The sequence below is a fragment of the Dreissena polymorpha genome, chromosome 4 (genome assembly GCF_020536995.1).
Source record: "Dreissena polymorpha isolate Duluth1 chromosome 4, UMN_Dpol_1.0, whole genome shotgun sequence".
In the NCBI taxonomy this organism is placed as follows: Eukaryota; Metazoa; Mollusca; class Bivalvia; order Myida; family Dreissenidae; genus Dreissena; species Dreissena polymorpha.
In genome coordinates this window covers 11,540,401-11,552,069 of record NC_068358.1, presented here as the reverse complement: position 1 = coordinate 11,552,069, position 11,669 = coordinate 11,540,401, and the positions used below count along the sequence as shown (strand labels likewise).

At 35.7% G+C, this 11,669-nt stretch overlaps 2 protein-coding genes across 2 annotated transcripts in view; both read right to left on the bottom strand.

Annotated features, from left to right (window-relative positions):
- LOC127879036 (uncharacterized) overlaps positions 1 to 11,669 on the bottom strand; it is a 465,202-nt gene that overhangs the window by 188,796 nt on the left and 264,737 nt on the right. The window lies entirely within an intron of this gene.
- LOC127879042 (uncharacterized) overlaps positions 1 to 11,669 on the bottom strand; it is a 484,339-nt gene that overhangs the window by 390,156 nt on the left and 82,514 nt on the right. The gene's annotated exons all lie outside the window — the stretch shown is intronic.

Sequence of the window (11,669 nt, the reverse complement as noted above, 5' to 3'; positions counted from 1 at the left end):
CATTTTCATTAAACATCTAACACTATTTTCAGTTATTCAGATTTCATTTGAAATTGAGTTCATGAAGTATTAATACAATTAAATACATTTGTTGGTATAATAAACCCCCAAAGCCGAGACTTTTTTGCGATGATCATTTGTTACGTGTTTATTAGATCATTTATATGTTTGCATAGCAAGATTTGTTACTTTGCGAAAACTGATGTACTTCTTTCTGTACTTGGTGTTTTAATTTCTATTGTAACATGTGCATACTGGTTATAAAGCAATGTTATTATTAATGAAGTGTTTATTTTGATATACTTAAGATATTCATATGGAGATGATATTGGAAACTAAATGAACCTAATAGACCACAAACAATCATCGTTGGATTTATATTTTTATTTGTTATGAAACAATTGTTTTATTAAGATATATACTCAGATTTTATATTCATCTAATCAATTTCATTAATAACATAGATACAAAACACATAAATATACACAAATATCAATACATATACTTTGTTTTGATTATGCCAAAATACATATTAAATGGTATGTTTGTATAGTTAGTTGAAATAGCTTTCCGTAAACATCACAGAATGAAGCTGGTTCCGTCTCTGTCACTGTGGTTTTGATAATTAACTTGCCGCATAACACCTTCCGTGTGGTTTGATAGTGTCCATCTAATTCTAACACAGCTTCGCGCCTTAAAGCGTTACAAATCCTTCTACTAATCCTAGTCAAGTCTGAAAAACATCAGAAGTAAAACCCATTTTAAAGCAAGTGTTTTAACTTTCTTTGTCATTCATTTATAAAGGACCGCATTTAATAATCAGGCAGAAATATCAATCATGATATTTATTTAAAGACAATAAGTAAAAAAAAAGAAAATATTATAGTTCAACATAACGTGTTTGTTAAAAAAGACCATTGGTTTGATAACAATTACGCAGTGTATTTTATTTAAAATTTATGTTCAATTAAACATAAATTGTTTAAACATTACACAATTACTTCAGTATTCCATCATGTAACATTTGGTTAATTTGATATATTTTCAGTACAGACTGAAGTATATGTTTTAGATTCTTACAAAACTGTGTTCAGATTAAATGCAGAACTGACGGGAACATTCTTGCATACCACACATAGCAATTCAAAAATGTGTCCCACACGTAGCATTATTGCATTTTTATACACAGACTCCGAATCAGATGTATATGCGCAAACATACAATATATGTAGCTTCTCTCAGAAGAATTACAATGTCCGCCCTATTTTTTAAACCTTCAACAATATTATAATGAACGTTTCTGTTGATTGAATAACAAATATACCACACATAGCATTTCACTTTGTGTGTTTTCAAACACGCGGTTGCACTTTTTGAAAAAAAATACTTAATTTATATTGCGCAAACTTAACACAATTGTGTATTTTGACAATGATCGGGCTCTCGTCTTTGTTTTATTGAAAATGGTTTGAATTAATGAAGAAATTATCAGAAACGTTACCTGAAGCGATGGTTTGTTGACATCCGATTGTCCAAACATAGCCGAAAAAGTCACGTGGTACTGACACGCACCTTGTGATAGGCACCAAAACATCCCAAATGAAAGAATTTGTAAATTGTGTACAGATTATGAAATTAAAGACGAGCACCGTTTTGTTTAAATATGTCCGATTTATGATAATTTAAGAAATACACTTATACCTGATTTCTACAGAAGAAGACCAATTATGTTTAAATTTTTAAAAATAATGATTGAGACCAGAAAATCTTTACTGATACGTTTAGCTAATTTCTGTATAAGAGCTGAAAAATATAGAGAATTGTTTGAACCACAATTGAAATGTTGTATATGATATTTAACTGCATATCTTGTTGAATTAATAACGGATTTTGAACATTCATTTATCTTGTAGTTTAAACGATCCTTCTCTAACCTATAACATTCTCACACAAATCATATATTTGTAAAAATGCATAAAACCTTGTTTGTTATTTGGACGCATGTGCATTTATTATTTTGGTGATGAGATGTACCGGTATATGCCTAAGTCACAAATACACTTTTCGCTCTGTTCTGTTCTATCTTCCGAGTTGTGTTGTGAAAACTATGAAAATGTGCATTTGTAATAAATTGAATGAGCAGAATGTAGGCATCATCAAGCAAAATACAAAATCTGCAACATATGTAAACTTTGTAACTTGTAAGTCGATACACTTTACCTTCGACAGTCAATACAAACTGTAGAGATCAAATGCATATGGCAGTCGAAATATGAATTACTATTATTCATTTACCAAAGCTGATATACATGTATTTAATGTAATTTTTAAGATTAAAAATATATGTCATTGTTAAATAATGTGTAAATAAAACGGACTGAATCTAACAACTTGCAGTGGTAAAATATTTTAATTAACGAATTTTCTTCAGGAAGTAAAAAAGTAAACTTGTAGTGTTTACAATAAACGGATTTTTTAGTCTGCCACTGATTGCAGTTTCCATAATATTGTTCCAGTCGTTAGATTATAGAAAAACTTAAATAGAATAATGCATCAAATATATTATATGATTTTAATGCAGTGACAAATAATAGCATGTCATAAATTGCATTACTTAATTTAATGAATGTTAAACAACACACTTTATTTAACACAAAATGCACAATATGGTAAAAGCATATCTAAAATGATCACAATGCAATTCGTAATAACTACAAACAACACAATACACTATATCTAGAACGTCAAGTCTACGTTCCTTTTAAGGAAACTGTAATAGTAAACAGGACTTAACTTCGTTGGGACACGTGCAAAAATGTGCAGGGTTTCTTGTAAGTAAAAGGGACATATTAACGAATTGATTTATTGTTATGGGAATTACATTAAATTGAGCTCATTCCCATTTAAGACAATGATAACTTTTCATGCTTTATTCACACTTCATTCGCCTATCACACTCAACTGTTCACTGGTTACAGAAACGTTATGTATTGCAATTATACATGAACGCTCTTATTGTTTAGTCATTTTGCCATAGATGTCCGTTTAATATGCGTCATTTAAATTCAGAAATATTACATGACATTGTTTGTTTTGGAACCAATTCTAACTTTATCCATTAATGACCACACCATTCAATAATGATTGATTGACCTATGCGATATCAAACAATATGCATGCCGTTCTTGACAGATTATATCATCACGTGACAGCTAAGTTTAATAGTTGTCAATTTTGATTCATATAATCCCGACGCATTTTTGCGAAGTGTGTATTACGCCTTGACATTTGGTTGTACATTTCTTCTAAGATTAACATGGATGAATTTGCTTCTTTCTGTATACATATTAGTGTCAGTATCACTTTACACATATGGACACTAATTATGATAAAGTACTCATCAAAATAGCAGAATAACCAGTATATGCTCATTCCTCACAGTTGCTGCTGTATTGATGTTGGCTCTGAAGTCTGTTATTTCTGCTGCAGTTTTAGTTTATAGAGGTACATGGAGCAATGTTTTCAATGTCAATGTTTAGAATTGTTTTTGTTTATCAAATACGTATTTTAATGGCAGCTTAATGTATCGAGGCCTTTAATAATTAAATAGAACACTTTCATAATTATTTAATTTGTCATTTATTGAACATTTAAATTGACAAGCTATCGCACGTGTGTAATTTAGATACAAGCAATAATACGAACATTTTTGTTACTTAAGTAATTACAACATGTTTGAAATAACTTTATTAACAATATATGCAAGTATTTCAAATCTAACATTAATAACAAACCATAGTATATTAAGACGCAAATTACCTTAATTAAAAGTATGTGTATGTAACGTCAATAAATTCATAACGTTTGTCTTAACATACTCGGCAATTTACTAAATCATAATCTTTAAAAGGAAAAACTGACATAAATTATATTGATATTCGCATGTAAATGACTTAATTATCACATTCCCAATTATAAAAAGGCTGATCTGAATTTAAATGGAGAAATTATTCCAAATGACACTCGCGGAATTATCAAAATATCGGCTGAAGCATTCTACAATTCATCATTTGATCTTAGCTGTAGCTTATACAGAATGATCTATTCTTTTGACTCTTAAATATTCTTTTGAATTCCTTCATTCATATGTATATATGCATATACATATCAGCTTAGTATGTAAATAGCTCGCTATCGCTAAAATTTATACATGGTATTTCGACCAACACACGTAAGTGTTAGTCTTTCCTTATAGTCAACGTTTGATCGAAATTCCCAATAAATTCGCAATTATTGTTCAATTCTGAATGAAAAATTAAATTATCTCATGGTGCCATTTTCGACCCAAAATGAACCTATTCCTTTCATTCTCACAAGACACACGTTTTACCTTTTAAGCCATGCTACTTTCCACAAAATATATTTTTACCGAACACAAATAACTTCATGATTTTCCATTTAAGCCATGTTCTATCTACAAATATTTTTTTACCTTACACGAAATACTCTATGGATTCATAATCAAGCCATTTTACCCTAAAAATATCAGTCTCAACTTACTAAATTGCTCCCGGACATCTCATTCAAGCCATGCTGTCCTATACAAATACCTTTTTCACAATAAACACATTACTCGCTTGCATCACATTTAAGACATATTACCCTATACAAATATCATTTCCACTAAACATTACATCAGGCTCAGCATCATTTTATTCCTGGTTTGGATAATTTTTCCTTCAATCAATTTGGGCCATGCTCTGATAAAAAGGGGTTTAATGCATGTGCGTTGAGTGTCGTCCCAGGTTAGCCTTTGTAGCCCGCACAGACTATCCAGGGACAATAATTTCCGCTTAAATTGCATGTATCATTTCAAGGAAGACTCTAATTCACGAAGATTCGAGTTTAGGCGGAAAGCGTCGTCCCCGATTTGCCTGTGCAGTCCCCCTGATTATCCTGTGCGGACTGCACAGGCTAATCTGGGTTGGCACTTTACGCACATGCATTAAACCTTTTTTTCACAGAGCATGGTCCATTTATGTATAATGAAATACTTATAGCAATATGATACTCAGACGGAACTCGTTTATATTACACTGAATACAAATAACATCTCTAAGTAACAGAGGCGTTGAACAAGCATGTGATAAATGCACTTCCTCACTTGTATATGATACAAACTTACATGACATCTGGTGCTGCATGGGATCTTATGTGTCTTGTTCTGAGAAAACTGGGCTTAATACATGTGCGCAAAGTGTCGTCCCAGATTAGCCTGTGCAGTCCGCACAAGCTAATAAGGGACGACACTTTCCGCTTAAATGGTATTTTTAGTTTCAAGGAAGTCCCTCCTTACCGAAAATCAAGTTTAGGCGGAAAGTGTCGTCCCTGATTAGCCTGTGCGGACTGCACAGGCTAATCTGGGATGACACTTTACGCACATGCATTATGACCAGCTTTCACAGAACAAGACACTTATGCCGGAGTCTTCTTAAGCAATTAATATCTGAAGAAATGAATAAATTTTTTTAAGTCATAACACATCATGATTTTATTTTATCTACTTTATAGAATAATGGCATGGTTATACTTTGATACATGTATACAATAAATAAATACACCACACTAGTCTATGCATGTATGTTAAGTCACACCAAAAATTAACAAGTGCAGTCCGCACAGGCTAATCGGGAGCTATACTTCCCACTTTTATTTAATTGTTCGTTTCACAGAAGTCTCGTCTTAATGAAACTCCAGTTTAAGCGGAAAGTGTCGTCCCTGATTAGCCTTTACGGACTGCACAGACTAATCTGGGACGAGGCACATATTGTGACCCGGGATGACTTGAACACATTTCGCAATTCCACGAAAGTTGTACAGCATAAAAAAATCAACAAAATTCAATGTTTATTTGTTCTCCGCTGGTTCCAAAACATGCCTAACGAAACACACGATAATATTACCGAAAAAGCAGTTCGTGGTGGAAGAACGAAATACTGTGTAGCCATTGGTTGTATTGTTCTTTGTTTAAACGTTTGGCAGTTCCGCCCAAACGTCAGCACTTGTATACACGAAGTTAAAGACTTGTACGGAAACTTATTTCGAAACTGAGGTCTATCGGTTTTGTTTCTTCCACTTAATTAATATAATACATGGACCAGAACACAGGAATATATCGCTTCGCCTTTCGATTGTTTGTCTAAAGTATTTAGGCATTTATTTGGAGTATGCAACCAAATGCTGCAAGGTTAAATCATTCTTTGCTTGCCACATTTTCACGAATGGACATACATGGCCAGTTGATGCGCCACACAAAATTAGTTCACGATCAATTTAAAACCATAACTTGTGCGTGTTACGGGAAGCCTCTGAATGGATGGAATGGACCCATAAACATTGGTCCCATGAGTTCTCCATGGTGGAAATGGCCACCGGGCATAAACTCTCGACGAAAGAAACCAAAGGGCCGGTCGAACCTCAGAAATGGTGGCGGAAGTGGAATTCTGTCAACGAAACCTGGCGAAAATAGACCCATTGGTATTCTACGAGGCATTGTAGGAAATCTTTCCACTCTATCAAACATTTGAGGTCCAAAGAATCTATCTCCCATGCCGAAATCGCCCAGAAACTGTCGAGATGTATCCACGGAACGCCCGTGAAAACTCTGCGTGCTGCGTTCACCAGTCTGTGTTGGTAAACGGCTAAATCCACTAGGAGAGCCGCTAAGTGCTCCCGCAGCGGAACGCTCCCGGTGCACACCCGGATTTGGTGCAAGGTTCCCAAGCCGCCTCGGTAAATCTACTTGCAAGTCTGTATCGGTTTGTAATGGAACATTAAGGATGCGACCGGAAGTATCTCTATGAACAACCGGATATGGGGATAGGTTCAAATGTTGGCCGGGCATATCCGCGTGCACATCTGTACTCCTCTGTGAAGGACGACCGTCGGATTGCCCGTCACTTTCCCTGTGCAATACTGGATGTGGGGAGTTGTTCCCATGTTGACCTGGTAAATCTACATGCACTTTACCCCTTTCCTCGGAAGCTCTATGCACAACGGGAAACGGGGACTCATTTCCGTGTTCACCCGGAAGATCTACGTGAGTTTGTCCAGAGCTTCCGGAATGTTCTCTTTGAAAACCTATTGGTTGCCCTATCCCGCTTGAAGGAGATTCGTGGTGTTCAAATTCAGATAACGAACGTATGCGTACAAAGCCGTCATTTGGAACCGATACCGTCTGTTCCCTGAACGGAACATGCCTTTCGGCGAAACCGCCTTCGCCTGTTAATTCCCTATGAACGGACGGATTAGGGGATATATTTCCACGTTGCCCGGGCACGTCACTTCCAGCGCCGGATACTCGACGCCCTTCCAAAAACGACGAGTCGCCGCCGTGCTGTACCAGATCAGGTCTCAGCGGCCCTCTTCCGTCCTGAATCGGAATAGGGAACCTGGACATACTGTTAGGATTTCGCCCTAGTCTTTGGTTATCTAGTCGAGTGTCGGTTAAGGTCAATCCTCCTGGCGAACGGAAATCTTCAACCGCCGGATTTCTGGGCCCGACCTGGATTCTTCTTATCACAGGGACGCTTACAGGGTTTGTAGGGTCGCCCGGAATCTCCAGGCGCTTAAGAACATCCATACGAACCGGAATGCCCAACCGTGCATTGTTGCTGCCCGTTGCAATACCAACGCCAGTGCTCGACACCCGATCCGCTTCTAGAAATGGATCAAAACTACATGAATTTGTTAGAAATAATAAAAGGTTACTGCGAACACTTTAAGTACATATGATATTAAACGAATAATAAAATCATTATTGCGTATTGAATGTGGTTTAACGACATTAACTACATTTAACACTTTAAGGATAATCCGTCAAATCATTCAAGCAACTTTAAGTATATAAATGCGGGCAAATATTTTCTTTAGCTGTTTAACGCGTACAACTTGCAATGCATCTGTAATTGGTGGATGAGATTACTATCAATTGAAAGGTAACATTTAGAGGTAAATGTCCGATGACCAGTTTGATCACCCTAATTATTATTACAATTTTTAAATGAAATTCTGTCAACGTTTTTTTTATATATATTTTTTTTAGTTTATTTTGAATGCGTGTAAAACGTGTTTGGTTTGAAAGACATGAATATGCTCTATTGACATTTACGTTTTGTTAGTCATTATAGTAACGACTACCATATCGCAAATTGATCGTAACTTGGTTTTTAATGAACTCTCATTAAGTTGTTTTCCTATAGTTATCGCGTATGATAGTGCATGGATTATTTTAATTTTTATTTGCATTTCTTTGCTTATTTGTTTATGTTTAACTGTATCACATTGATGTCATACTTCATGCGATCCGAATCATTTTATTTAATAAATCTCAAATATACGGAAATTAAGCTTAATAATAACATTCATATTTGGCTAAACTTAAATTTAATCCAGTTAACAGGGATTATTAATACGTTCTAATTGTGTCAGATACATCATAGATACATCATCATAAAATATAAAGAATTTAAGCGAAGACTGGCTTGAAATTGTAATCGGTCATATTTAAGCCATGTTAAATAATGTTTATCGGTATTTCCGCTTATTTTAAACATTCCAAAATGGCATGTTCCCAATGTTTACAAATATATATAGGCTTTATGTAGCAATCATATTTTGATAGATAAGCAAAGCCAGACGTGTATACATGGTAATGATAATTTCAGTGATACATGATGCTTGGCAAACATGCACATATTCAACGTGTCATTAATCAATAATACCGAAAAAAATGAAGCTGTTTGTTTATCTAAAGTTGAAATAATTGTGTTTAACAGTCGCTTAATAAATACTTCATTAACAATTTTATATTTCACTATATTGCTCGTGTATTAAAAACTTTTTAACGGACACGCCGACAGTAGTTCGGGAACATTTATAAGTATTTAAAAGTGGTGTGTAATCAAGACATCCCCCTAAATCAATAAAATCCACGTTTGCTTTGGAATCACTTTAAATGGCCACGAAATCTTTGTTAACGCACTTTAAATAGCACCCAGATTTATAACGTCTATAAACGTCTGTTTTTATCCAAAGCATATTGTCATCGGGTAATAACAGAATATATGACTATTTCAGTTGTTTTCACATATTATAAAAAAGTATCATTTTGTAATACGATGTGAACAAATAATGCAAGAAATAACGGATTGTTTACGTAATGTTTACACATTGAAGCTTTAATAATTATCTTTAAAAAGTTGAACAGTGGATATTTTAAAATATTAAAAAATCCGTACATTTTTGACAATAAACATTAAGAAAAATGTACTTATGGCGCGGATCAACTGTAATTGCGTGTACGTGTACATACGTGTTTCGTTATTTGCATGAATCGCTTGAACACCGCTGAAAACACGTGCCGTAGAGAGTAGAACCAGGAGCGCGTATATCGTCATGGTTATAGGAACTCAATTGTTGCTGATGCTGTTGTTGTTGCTGCGGCTGCTGCTTTAGTTTTTAATTATGTCAAACAACACCATGGCCATTTGTAAGTTATCCTTGGAAGTCTTTCAATATTAGAGCAACTTGTCAATCGCAAAACTTTTATTGAAGTGTGTTGTTCAGTTGAAAGACAAACCATATGTACATCGTTATATTAAAGCTGTATTCAAATTATGGCAAATTATCCACAACGGATTCCCCGCATGCCAGTAAATACAGTACATATACGTGTTTAACAATCATTTAAACAAGATCATGATGTGCTTCCATACAGAAGAGCTGTCTGTTTTGTCTGAATGCTCAGTAGCACTGTGTCTATACATTTTGGACTTTGAACTCAATCTTAACGCAAATTACTTTGCGATGTGTTAAATATTTTTTTTTTCTCTCGAAAAGTCCATTCCCCCCTGTTAAATTACATATTCATGTATAATATTTATTTGAAACAATCATAGTTTTACGAGTTTTTACAATTTAAACATCCCGTAGTCCATTTAATGTGACACTATTAATTACACGTGTCTGATGGAGATATATACCTGATGTACCGGTAATGAACGGTTCGCTTATCAGTATTCACGCATGCATAATTTTATGTAACCATCCAATGAAATTCATATAAATAATAGAATATTTTTGCCACATGTTGTATACCTTTCGTTTGTGATTTACATTGATTAATTGCCAATGTTTCAGGCGTATGATTATTTATTTTAAAAAGCAATAAGCAAATTAAAATTGACGAATTACTGGTTATACAAAATTTGCATAATTATGTGATTCATAAAATAGCTATACATTTCTTTGCTAATTAGAAACACATCTTAAAGCATTTATAAAATGTTTGAAATGTGTTTTAAAAGTCCATTAAACTTACGATTCAGTAACGTCATGCGAAAATTGGTCATTGAAGCGGCTCAATTGAAATGCAGTACTGATGCAATTTGTTTAAACCTAAAATAGTTACAATCCGCATATGTTATCGAGTGTTTTGTGTCAACAGCAACGTTCGTATCGCCAAATAACATCATCATCGTAAGCAGCAGCAGCAGTTCTTTCATCATCATCATCATCAGTAGCAGCAGTAGCACAATCATCATCATCATCATCCGCAACAGCAACAGTACCAGAAGCAACAGTAACATCATAATCACTATCATCGTCATCATCATCATCATCATCATCATCATCATCATCATCATCATCATCATCATCATCATCATCATCATCATCATCATCGTCATCATCATCATCATCATCATCATCATCATCATCGGCAGCAGCAACATCATTATCACTGTCATCATCATCGACATCGTCTTCATCATCATGATAATGGGGCGGACCGAAACGAGGCGACTGCTGGACGTTGGCGGCACTTTGCAGCAGAGAACCTAGCTGACTTCTGCCGTTTTTTCCACCTATCCAAAACGCAGACCTCAAAGCGTCTCCGCGAGCTTCCAGCGGTTATTTCAGATCCTGGGTTGGTGGATGCGGGCGCTGTAGGTTCTTGATAATGCTCGGGTTTACCGCGTGTACCGCGGTGGACCGGAAGTGAACCAGTGTTGGCGTGTTCGCCTGGCATGTCAACACTTATATCATAATTCGGTTTGCCGTTCTCGTAGTGAAAGGCCGCAAGAGTCGCAGTATTCCCGTGCTGAGCTGGCATACCCACGTGCACGTTAGCAGAGTTTGAGACAAAATTGTGCTTGCCCCCCATGTTTAAACCGTCTCTTTGAGCGATGTTAACGTCCCTTGATTCATAATGTTAACAATGTTTGACGCACCAAAGGTGAACTGCGGGCTTTCGGCATCAGTGATCTCTCTGTCCACGAACGATGATCGTCTCATGTTTCCGATATGCCCAACGGGACGTACCCTCGTGGAGAGAACCCAAAGAGCCGGTCAAACCCAATCAGCAGTATTGGAAGTGGAATTCTGCCATCGACAAATATCATTGGCATTCTATGAAGCATCGGTGGAAATCCATGTACTCTTTCAAACATTTGAGGTCCGAATGATGTATCTCTCACGCCGAAATAGCCCGGAAACTGTAGAGATGTATCCATGGAACGCCCGGGCATACTCTGCGTGCTGCGTTCCCCGGTCTGTGATTATGAAAGGTTTATTCCACTAGGAGAACCCAGCGGTGCTCAGGAGAACCC